This window comes from Crinia signifera, chromosome 4, assembly GCF_055691185.1.
Source record: "Crinia signifera chromosome 4, ASM5569118v1, whole genome shotgun sequence".
In the NCBI taxonomy this organism is placed as follows: domain Eukaryota; kingdom Metazoa; phylum Chordata; class Amphibia; order Anura; family Myobatrachidae; genus Crinia; species Crinia signifera.
Window position 1 is genome coordinate 18,368,135 of NC_139220.1, and position 12,923 is coordinate 18,381,057.

The window sequence follows — 12,923 nt, forward strand, 5'->3', positions numbered from 1 at the left end:
ACAAAGGGGGAATCATGTAATCCAGGGGTGGCCAATCCTGTCCTCAAGATCTACCAACGGTGCATGTTTTCCAGGCAACCTGTGGATCTATAGTAGGAATGAATGCAGCATGTTTTAAAATGTGACAGTTAGCAATGACTACAGCTGTGCACCAGCTAGGTAACCTGGAAAACGTGGACCGTTGGTAGATCTCGAGGACCGGTTTGGCCACCCCTGATGTAATCGAACCGCCCCGTGCAGCCCATTTAGTTTGTGGAAGCAGAGGAGGACCTCCGGAAGATTTGCCCACTTTTACCTTCAGTCGGGAAGAGCCACACGTGACAGTTGTAGGTCATGTGACCGAGGGCTCCCAGAAGCCCCGGTGCGGTGTACTTACAGGCAGTTGTTTGCGGATAGTCAAAGTTCCACCTCCTTCCTATAAATCATCTCCCTGCATCTGCTGGGCAATCAGCGGGGTCTAATTGGACTGATGGCAGATGACAACCAGCAGAGCCGTCCGCTTTGATCTTTTCTGTAAAAAAAAAAAAAATGACATGTTGCACAGGATTACAGACATATTTCTCTGACAGAAACTGGGTCACGCAGCGTGTCAGTAATATCTTTATCCTGTTAGGAAGAAAACAGATTTGTATTTAACCCTTTTGCCAAAATGAATCCTTGAAAAACGAGTGTAGCCCTGCCACCTGTTGTGGAACTACAAGTGCCAGCATGCCATGAAAGCATGCTGGGACCCGTCACTACACGGTCGGCCGATTACCTCTGCAGTTTAGGAAAATGGGACTCTGGGGTCTATGTACTAAGCCTTGGTGACATAAGCTAAAGATAAATAAAGTACCAATCAGCTCCTCACGGTCATGTTACAGGCTGTGATTGAAAAATGGCAGCTAGGAGCTGATTAGTTGGTACTCGTTATCGCTCTCCAGAGCTTAATATACCCTCTCTTTGATATATCTGGCTGACTGGGACATTTTTGTTGGGGGAGGACTTGGTGACGTGATTTGCATATTAGTGATCCACCCACTGCAGTAATCAAATGACATTAGCATTCTGGCTTCCGCCAAACACTACCCAGTCTGGTTTGTCTTCAGGGAGATTGCCAGACTTTCTCCGGAATGCGGGAGATCACACAATATTTGGGGAGTCTCCCCGACATTCTGTGACAGTGGTAAGTATCATATTTGGCATCTCTGGGTTACTCCGTCTGCAAGATCCTGGAGGTGAGATCCCAAGGGCAGTTGTGGGAAGTGGGCAGCGCGGTTCCTTGTGTTCTGTTGTCCTGAACCTTAGAGGCTCATGGATTTGGTAACCTGGAATTTGTTGGATACCATCATCGAATGATTTTCTCCTGGGTTCGCAAATACAAGTTAGTGGAGACTGACTTATATTTGCGGGCTCCAGGACGAAGACAGGGCGGGTGTCTGATGTCATGTGACGACAGCCGCCCGCCCCCGGCACACAGCGTCACAGCCACATTTACATGGGAACATTGCATGGGGATGCCCCTGAAAAGCGGGGCGTTCCCAGGTCTGAGCGCCGTCACTGCCCTTATCCGCCCCTGAACGGCCCTGTGCAAACGCCACTCCAACAGTGCCGGTCGGCCAAGGTGCCCGCATAGAGGTCCTGCATAGTATGAGAATATGGTCATGCGCAGGGCATAGACATCGGTCCCCGGTGCGAACACGCCGGGGGCTGAAGACACCGGAATCAACCCCATTATGCCCTACAGCATCACCAGTTCATATTATGCCTCCATTTCATATTGTGAAACATTCTTAGCATGCCCCAGCTCATATTATGTAGCATTATAGTGTCCTCCACATTACAGTGAACAGATCAGATTACAGTGCCCTCCAGTACATATTGTGCCACATTACAGTGAGCAGATCAGATTACAGTGCCCTCCAGTACATATTGTGCCACAGTACAGTTAGCAGATCAGATTGCAGTGCCCTCTAGTACATATTGTGCCACATTACAGTGAGCAGATCAGATTACAGTGCCCTCCAGTACATATTGTGCCACATTACTGTGAACAGATCAAATTACAGTGCCCTCCAGTACATATTGTGCCACAGTACAGTTAGCAGATCAGATTGCAGTGCCCTCCAGTACATATTGTGCCACATTACAGTGAGCAGATCAGATTACAGTGCCTCCAGTACATATTGTGCCACATTACAGTGATCAGATTACAGTGCCCTCCAGTACATATTGTGCCACATTACTGTGAACAGATCAGATTACAGTGCCCTCCAGTACATATTGTGCCACAGTACAGTTAGCAGATCAGATTGCAGTGCCCTCCAGTACATTTTGTGCCACATTACAGTGAGCAGATCAGATTATAATGTCCTACAGTACATATTGCGTCACATTACAGTGGCCTCCAGTTCAAATTATGCCAAAATTACAGTGTCCCCTTACCATTATAACATCCACTACATAGACCTCAATTGCGTAACAGGCAAATCTGGGAAGTTTGTATGCAACTTTATAACCTGGGTCCAGGCTCCCCATTCCTCTGGGCCCCATAACAATGATGCCCTCTTTAGTTACACCCATGGTTGGATCTATTCATGACTCTGTCCAATCTCGGTACACATGCAGGAGCAGAAAATGATGTAGGCAGACTTAAACCAACATAGGGGAACTTACATAACCCTCCTGCCCCTACCCGCATCCCTTTCCTTCCCTTCCTGCTTTCCATCTACAACATTGCTCAGAAGCTCCGACTGTGTCCTTGCTGGAAATCCTGATATTTCGCCTCTCTGTTGTTATCGCAATGTTTTCATGACTTAATCTGCGCTGACATTTAATCAAAGTATTACATTTAATCAGAATAAAAAGGGATGCATTCCGGGAAAGCACAGGACATGATTATTTAATTGAGATATAGCAGTTACCAGTAAAATGTTCGATGAGATAAAAAAATTGGCTTAAAAATGATCTTCCGTCAAATGTGATCCTTTTTAGTTTCCTGTTACTTTTGCTGACTGATTTTTACTACTATAAATGGAAATGCCATAGCTGGGCTATATGACGTCAATCCGATTTCAGCCCAGAAAAGTGATCTGATACTTGGCCGGGTGCAGGATAGCTGAATGAATTTCACCACAGATACACATTACTCGCTTTAATACTCACTCTTGGGGGCGTAAAGAGCAGCCGTGGGGACCCCATAAAAGGACAGCATTAGGGGCTGAGCATTCGCATCTACATACAGTAGCTGTCTGGGAGGCCTTGCCTGCTCAGTGGAACCCAAGGACCAGTGGCGTAACTACTGTAAGGCAGCCCCAGCAGCCGCTTGGGGGGAGCAAGCAGCAGCAGGGTCTGTGTGGGCTCCGGCACCCGCTCGATGCACTGATATGCTGCTGCCTGCCGCTGCCCACTGACTGAGCACTGGAGGCGAGTCAGCCGCAGCGCGGGTGGGGCCATGGCAGAGATGACAGATTCCCCCACTGATTCAATTGACTGTACACAGAGCCAGCTATTGGCTACTGTGTACAGGATGGGCGGATGGGTGTGCTGGGGATGCCTCGGAGCCAAGGGAAGCAGCAGTGTCTGCTAGTCTCTCTGCCTCTCTCCTGCTTCAGCTTCTCCGTTATGCGTGTGACATCATCACGTGACACGCTAGGGAAACATGCTGGAGAGGAGCCTGAAGGGGGGGGGGGGGGGGTGCCACAAACTTTTTGGCAGGGGGGAGCAAAATTTATAGTTACGCCACTGCAAGGGACTGACACTCGGGTGTGGGTTCAAACAGGCTCCCATCAGAAGAACAGATCTGGGGGCCCCAGAGCACATGGTGTACACATGGCCTGCCCTCAGCCCACCGCTGGAACCAACATCAGCCGCATGGGAGTCCTCAGCACTAGTTACCCCGCTGCTCACTATGGTTCATGTCTCATGGTTGAGTAATTCTAGAAAAAAATGCTTATACAGGTTGAGTATCCCTTATCAGAAATTCTCGGAACCACTAGAATTTCGGATAAGGGATTTTTTAGTTTTTTGGATTATTTTTTTTTTTTTTACATACTTACCTGTGGGACCATCGGGAGGAACGGCGTCCTCGGCATCCCCCATTGTCCACGGCGGACTTCAGGATCTTTTTCAGCGCTCCCAGGGGTCATCACTCGTGCGGGTGTGGTATGGGACTCCGACAGTTGGGATCCCAACAGTCATTATCCCGGAGTCAGACAGCATGGCGAGCGCAAAAAAGCCCCTTGCGGGCACGGTGGCTCACTACGTCCGGTAAACGACTGTCGGGATCCCGACTGTCGGGAACCCGTCCGGCACCCACTCCTGCAATGCACTCCTGGGACCACTGAAGACGCTGAAGAAGATTCTGAAGGCCGCTGTGAACGTCGGGGGACTTGGTAAATATGAAAAAAAGGGCAGAGGGGGGGGGGGGGGATTCCAAAAATATTCTAAAAAAACATGGTGTTTGAAATGTTTCGGATAAGAGATCTCCGGATACGGAAGACTCTACCTGTATCTAGACTGGAACTAAGAAGATCTCCACCCAAAACCTTGTTGAGAAAGGCATGGTAGAATCGCTGGTCCATCGACTGTGGCTGTGGGAATGGATGAACCATCTAACTATAGACTTTTATGCAAATTTCTATTTGAAATCCTACCGGCAAAGTAAAAAAGAATAAAAAAAAAAAATGTTTGATCATTTAAAACTTGATAAACCATTGCCTCTAGATAAATGGTTGAAGAGACAGGAACCCCCCTCAGCAAAGAACAATGGTGTCAGGCTGCTGATTAATCCATGTGGTAAGACTGTGGTGATTAATAAGCCTCTACTGGAAACTACGTTCCTGCAATCAACGTGTTAACCCTATGGTTCCCAACCTTCAGATAGTTTTAGGTATAGATTTACCCGCGGCCTTCCAACCCCTATGTCACAAATAGGTAGAACGTTGTGGACCTGCAGAAACTATTCGCAGGGAAGGCTTGTTTTTTGAGAAGTCCTTTATGCCAGGCATGTCCAAACTGTGGCCTGCCAGCTGTTGTGAAACTACAAGTCCCATCATGCATTGCCTCAGTTTTGCTATTAGGGAATACTACAACTATGGCAAGGCATGCTGGGATGTGTAGTTTCACAGCAGCTGGAGGGCCATAAATTGGACATGCCTGGTCTATGTTCATTGGCCTGCTGTTGTTGCACAGCCCAGTGCATCAGTAGTAGGAGCCAGAGATGTGCCCTCCTCTCTGTCCAGAGACTCTTGACTTTGTAAACGTCTATGTATGTGTGTGTGTATCTAAATACACAATCATTGGACCAGACCGAGCTGGATAAAAGGGGGGGGGGGGGTGGCAGAGGGGGTAATTATCCCCAGGCCCCCTATCTCAGGGGCCCCCCAACCAGAGCAGCTTCTGAGTCCAGAGTAAGAGTGAAATTATTAGCTGTTACCTCAGCTAGCTCAGCCCTGCCCACTTTGCAGAAAATCATTATCAATAAAGTTTTATTCATTCAACAATTTCTAGTGTATAGTCAGGTGTCCATTTCTTGGTGTTTTAAAATCTGTTTTTATTTTGGGGTGTTAGTTCCACTTTAAGCAATCTTTGTTCCTACAGATAATTTATTGCCGCAGTGCTATGATTACTCATTACCCCGACTTGTCATCTTACACCCTGGTCCTCAGCCAATAAATTGTCTTCGGAGATGAAAGAGCTTAGGGCTGGAGAGCGGTAGGAAAGTGCCTATGGTGTATGCAGACTCGCCGCTCATTGCACAATCTGGCAGCGGTTTAGTCCATAATCCGGCCGCCTGGTAACACTTAAACGATAAAAACAGACTCCGGGTCCTGTTAATGTAACTGAGATATTTATTGGTGTGCTCATAGCATGTGACCGTGTAACGAGTCTCACAGAGGAAAGCACAAGTCCCCCAACAGTAGAATGTCAACGTTTTGTCAATGCCATGTGCATGTCGACATTTTGTCACTATTGCCCGTGTGCACGTCGACTTCATGGTGTCGACCTATTGACTGTCTATCTAGACACTGTTGACACTTTAATCCAGAATCGATAAATGTCCCCAGTTGAGTTCTACTTCTAATTAGGGTTTTTTGGTTGCATCATTATTATTTGTCGACAGCGTCTAGTTCGACCAATATTGGTTGACAGACAGTAGGTCAACTCATGAAAAAAGGTCAACATAGTCGATATTTGATTGTGTACAATAGTGGTTGACCAACTGAATGTCGAATTAGATACTGTCGACCCATGACCTTGTAGTTTGGCCTGTACATCGCTCAGTACGCTGGAGGTGCCATATAACTATAAGGTCATAATAATAATCCTGATACTATAGGTCTACCTGGAGTTTTAATTCAGGATTTCAGATTAAGGAGGGTATTCAATACGGGATCCCGACTGTCGGAGCGTCCCGACAGTCGAAATCCCGGCCGTTTTCATTTGATTCGACAATAACTTGACAGTTGGAATTCTATGTTCCGGCTGTCAAGAGTCGGAAAGTCCTTTGATCAGCGAAAACGGGCACGGATTGACTAAAAACGTCCGTGAATTCGTCAATCCATGACCGTTTCCGATCAAACAGATCCAACTTTTTTTTTTTATAAATTGGATCTGTTTTGTTGGAAACGGCCGTGGATTGTCGAATTCACGTCCGTTTTCTGACAATCCGCAGCAGTCTCCACATGGCAGCATTGAAGTGGTGTTATTTGCCATGTCGGGACTGTGGAGCGAGCGCACGGGACCCAAACTTCTAGTATGTAGCAAAATATCTGTGAGAACAACTTCTGTAGAGCTGAATGTGCCATAGCACCCCCCCCCCCCCCCCCCCTCACACTTACTGAGCGTCTTATGACTTTTTCAGATGAGAGACGGGTCTGAATCAATTGCAGCGGAAGACTCTGGACCACTGGCTGTACCGGTGGTGCAGAAGATGGGGCCCCGGCTGCATAACAGACGTACAAAAGTGTCTCTGCAACATTAACCAGAAGGGATGAGTGTTACTGAGCAGTTTCTTGGTCTCATACATTTCCAGCAGCCCCCGGGGAATTTTGTGACATGGTCTATTAAGTGTTTCATAAGATTCCTGGATTACCTGTGGTTTATCTGCAGGCTTACGCTCTACCTCGGTGATCATAAAGATGATTATATCAGCAGATGGCTTCCATTCGGGCCCCCCTCCTCCGGTAATGTCAAAAAGGATATTTTGAACAAGTTAAATCTGCAGCTAATTTGTATTCCGCGGAAATTTTTTTATTCCAGAAATGTCTTTGGCTGAAGAAATAGCCCAGTCTAGCCGATGTTTACATCTCGTTTAAATCTACGGTAAATCATCTCCCAGAATCGCTTCCAAGGATTGCGTAATCCAAATCCCCAGCTTGGAATGGTCAATGAAACTCTACACCCACAGATGACTGCAGGGCCTTTGCTACACATGTGGTTTAGAAGACTCGAGATTGACACACGTTTAAAACACTGATCGGAGTTTTAGAACCTTTATTTAAAGAAAATGTCCCTAATTCTCTATCTGTTCGATGTATGACGTGTAATAAGAGGTACGTCAGACATCGCAATCTCCCCTCAGCAGTACAGCAGCAGCCTCACAGCAAAATAACTTATAGTCTATACGTACTGAACGAGAACAGAGCTGGCCCTAAGCAATTTGCTACCCTAGGCAAGATTTTGGCTGTTGGCCCCTAGCACATTATTTATTAACAGTTTCTTATATAGCGCATACATATTCCGCAGTGCTGTACAGATAGTATTTGAACATTCATATCAGTCCCTGCCCCAGTGGAGCTTACAATCTATATTCCCTACCACATGTACACGCACACACAGAGATTCTAGGGTTAATTTGTTGGCAGCCAATTAACCTATCTGTATATTTTTTGGATTGTGGGGAGAAACCGGAGTACCCGGAGGAAACCCACGCAAGCACAGGGAGAATATACAAACTCCACACAGTTAGGGCCATGGTGGGTATCAAACCCATGACCTCAGTGCTATGAAGCAGTAATGCTAACCATTACGCCATCCGTGCTGTGTCTTTACTCATGTTACTGTACATCACACATTAGTGACCGTATTCACATTATACCACACAGTAGTAGGTGACCCTTACATCACATTATGCCAAGCAGTAGTAGTGACATTAACATCACGTTATGTCACACACAGTAATGCCCACTGTATCACATCACACCCATAGGCAAACGCGGGGGGGGGGGGGGGGGGGGGGGTTTCCTGGTTGCCTGGAAACCCCTCTTGGACAACAATAGCTGGTATATAATATGATAAATAGAGCTGGCACCACATCATACAGTGTAAGGGACAGAGCGGATCTGCTGCACATGCCCAGTGTACCAGCTTCTTCTACCACATTTCCTGTATGTGTGGGTCTGATCCCTCAAACATCGCACTGGACTAGAGAGCAGCTGCCAGGAGGAAGAGACAGGAACCTTGCCATGAAGTGGAGATTGTGAGCTTAGAAAGTGCAGTACGGTTTCTATTATGCTTGTGTATTTATTTATTATATGTTTAACCTTTTCCTGACCACTTATCTTATTTAAATGTTTGAAAGTATAGACCATCTGTACTGTTAATTATCAATACTGTATTCCATACAGTATCCAGTGTATAAAAAGACCAATTTTCGGGGCTGTTACCGCTCCCCCATACTCACGTACTTACTCCAGTGTGAGATTTTGGATTACTGTATATTCGGAAACCTCCCTTGAAAAATCCTTGTGTTGCCACTTACACCCCATTCAGTAGTGCCTATTGTGCCACATTCCATCTCACACAGTAAGGCCCATTCTGCCACATAATGCTGTAATGTCCATGCACATTATGCCCCACACAGTAATGTCCAGACAAGACAAACTGTGTCTTAGAATTACATCATATATTTGCCATCTCGGATTTCGCTTCATTCTTTAGATCGTGGGAGCACATCTGCCCTGTGCCGGCCTTGCAGTACTGTTCCTGCTATGTAGGTGTCCATACACATACCCTCCAGCTGTACCTTTAGCAGCCAAAAAGGGTTTTGTACCAGTTTCTGATTCTATAACTCTCCAATAAAAGAATAGGAAAGGGGGCGTGACCATGCTCCCTTGACACTTGGCCACGCCCCTTTTCTGAAATTGTACCGGTCCCTACCGGTTTAGATGTTGGAGGATATGCAGACATATATACAGAATAATGGTTCCTCTGTGACAGGACATTGCTACACCAGAACATGTGGCTGGCCGCCATCTGGTTATCATCTACTAACTAATCAGTTGTAAAAGTACATTCTCCTGCCATAGGGCTGTAATGTATAATGGTGTGGATGGGTTAATGCAGAAGAGCAGCTCCTAGTAGTACCCGTTTCCTCCTATGTAAACACTTATGAACGTTTAATAAGTCTGCCGTTTCCCTTTCTCATCCAACCAATGTCACTAGCTCATGTTTAAGTGTCCCCTGGTACCGCCTATGGCTGCATTCTTGAGTATGAAATAGTAACCTCTCTGCACTCTCTGGGTTGAGCAATTTACACGCTCTCTTCTTTATACTATATTCATTTCATATTGAGTCTTTTTTTAATTCCTAAATTTTTTCTTTTCAGGATATTTATAAAAAAAAAAAAAGGGGGGTTTCCGGTGGGACCCAATACGGTCTTGTGTTGATGTGTGTCATTTTTAATGCCTCTAACTAGTTTCAGAAATTAATTAAACAATCATCTGAACCATAATTGCCACAACGGCCTGGATACTCCTTAAAAATTGCCCGGAAAAGTGGGCAAGTCTCCCGGAGCTGGCCGCAACCGCCTACTTACCAAATAAGAATAGACAGGCCATATATACAGTAGGTACATTTTTGGCAGCTCAAAATTTAGGTCTTAGAGACCCAATATAAAATAATGTCCAGATAGTATCAGTGTCCTGAACATGTGCGCCGAATGTTCCCAGCGGTATCTGACCTCTGCTGGTGATTTGGACAGTCACATGGCAACCGTATCCACATTTGATGGCAATGCAGTATACTGACTGTTTTTTTGGCAACAAGTCCACAAAACCACTTGTAAACTCACTGGATACCCAGTTCCAGAAACCCCTGATGTCTGGCTCCTTAGCTCAATGGGTATGCCGCTTTCCCAATACAAAATGTTGTTCATACGTCATCTAGTAAACGCGGCTAGGGCTACCATGCCTTGCTTTTGGTGGTCTTCTACACAACCGCCCATATCCCGTTGGATACAGAGTTGACTTCTACATGGCTATGGAAGACCTCACTGTTACCTCACATACCACATCTTACAGGTTTACTACCACTTGGCTATCTTGTCTTACCATCAGGGAAGCTCCCTCCTACAAAAATTACATGATACTGACAACTAACTCAACGTCTTAGTACCACACTGACGAAGAACTCTTTTCTTCCTACTCCTCTCTTGCTTTATATACATCCCTCTTTCTCCAATCTTTTCTCCCCCCCCCCCCCTCCATATTTTCATTAAATGTCTGATTATTTAATTATTTTATATATTAAAATAATTGATATTTAAGAGGTGGACATATTATTGTACTGTATATTTGAATCTTTGTTCAATGGACAAGCTTATTGTGGTCCCTTCTGCTTCACAATGACTTTAATTGCAGCTACGGGTAAAAAAAAAATGTAATTGCATCACCACACCCGGAGGCTCACCCACTTTCCCCTGATACCCCCACTGAGCCGATCTGGCCGTCCTCTCCTGGTGGTATGTCTAGAGCAGTGATTTTCACCCTTTTTCAACTAGTGACACACCAAACAAGATATTTTAATCACCAAGGCACACCATCAGACCCCCACAGGAAAAAATACAAACTCAGCGGGCCCATATGGAAAAAAACAATCACATTGGTCCTCACAGGTAACAAAAATATAAAATACATTGGCCCTCACATGAACACAAGAGTGAATAACAGTTGAACTGGTGGTGGTGGTGGTGGTTGTAAACTGGTGTGGACTTCTCTAGATCTGGGGGCACCAGCGGCGTAACTACGTTTGGGCGCCCCCCTGCCGCCCATGCAAACCCCCCCCCCAACCTTACCTTTCGCGCTGGTCCCAGCGGCTCCGTCCTTCTGCTGAGGACCACCACAAAATGGCCGCCCCCATACAGCAGACAGTTTCTGTCTGCTGTATGGGGGCGGCCATTTTGTGGTGGTCCTCAGCAGAAGAACGGAGCCGCCGGGACCAGCGAAATAGGTAAGCCTGCGGGGGATTGGGGGGAGGTGTAACTATAGCACCCCAGCCCCCGGCGCCCCCATATGCACAGCGCCCCCCGCGGTGGCGGGGGCTGCGGTGCTATAGTTACGCCACTGGGGGGCACACTTGAGAAATCTCATGGCACAGTGGTTTAAAAATGTTGGTCTAGAGTATGGAAACTTTTTTTATGAGTATTTGTAGCTATATTTCTTGGGGGGGGGGGGAATTGTTTAAAAGTGAATTTGTTTTTCGGTGAAAGATAAGTATTGTAGGAAAATAGCTTAAACTACTTACCAGCCAGTCAAAATGGCAAAACAACATACTAGTAATGTCAAGGACGAATCGCTTGAATTCCCTCCATAGAGGTGAGGAGCAAAAAAAAGAAACTGAAAAACAAAGCTGTTTTTGCATCCGTTCCTCCCATCTATGCGCCGCTGTTGAGACCTGTTGGTGTGATCAATAGTGCGGTTCATAGAGATAATTTCCAACCACTATATACCAACATGCCCGAAAAATTAGTCCTGAAATGTCAGTAAGGTCATGAGTTATCACAGATGCTTTTCGGCCATCACTGCTACCATATTGGGCTAATTTGCATAACCCCTTCCTCCTTCTCTTCCTGGTTGGTTCTCAATGTTCACATGTTTCTGCAACATCTGATGGGCAGAATCGGTACACACCCAGAAAGGGGGCGTGGTCATCGGTAAAGTGGGTGTGGACACTGGTAAAAGGGGGGCGTGGTCACACAGTCCTGTCCCCTGAGTGCGCCAGCGTGTATCGTCATGACGCATCACATGCTGGCCTGGGACCCGCAATGCACCCTTGGGAACGGGTGCTTGGCCAGGATAATAGATCTCTCAGTGCCGCCAGCCAGGGAGTGCAGTGACAGCCTGGAGGACAACTGGAGAGAGTGAGAAAAAAAAGAAAAATAAACGGTACATTCGGTACAGTTTTTTGTTTGCCGGTACAGACGGTTAAAAAACTGTACTGTACTGGCAAATTCGGTACAGTTGGAGGGTATGTTTCTGGGGTACCTCTAGTATGAGAAAAATACCTCTAGTATGAGAAAAATACATTGTTTCCCTCAGCACACTGAAAGACACCAATTAACCAGATTTAAATACTACATGGTAATAGAAATCAGAGATCTTGGTTACATATATTTGCAAATAAATAAATAAGCCCCCAAGCCGTCATCAAGCGTCCTGTGTATACACAGAAAAGCCTTGACGATGGTTCGGGGGCTTATTAATTTATTACATTTAATAAAAAAAAATTTTAATTTTTTTATTTATTATAACACTAATGAAGAGGGACAGTATGCGTCTTTTTTTTAAGGCTATATCAAGATAAGGGAACTGACGCAAGTAGGATGTTTTTGGATATTAGAAAGATGTCAACTGTGGCCGTTGATGTGGCCAATGATGCGACCGCCGCAACCGCCAAGGAATTAATTCCGGGAAATATCTCAATCCTCTGTATTTCATCTGAACCTTTTCATACCTCGCCCCCTCCACCCCCATTAAACTCCCTGTTACATAACTGGCACCACTAAGTTCTAAGAAACGGGGATAAGATGAATAATTCAGGACCTCCTGACCCCGAGTTCCAGCAAACATCTCTCCGCACTGCAGGCGAGTCTAATTTCTAAGCCTGATATTTATTTTGGATAAGTGATGATGTTAACAGTCCGTGTCTGAGGATCCGATTTA

The 12,923-nt window shown here is 45.9% G+C and overlaps 1 long non-coding RNA gene across 1 annotated transcript; it reads right to left on the reverse strand.

Annotated features, from left to right (window-relative positions):
- Positions 1–395: 395 nt before the first annotated feature.
- Positions 396–4,535, reverse strand: LOC146073811 (uncharacterized). The gene is made up of 2 exons (XR_014473314.1): positions 4,487–4,535; positions 396–511 (listed from the first exon to the last, which is right to left on the reverse strand). It is a non-coding gene; the product is annotated as an uncharacterized LOC146073811 (long non-coding RNA).
- Between the last annotated feature and the right edge of the window lie 8,388 nt (positions 4,536–12,923).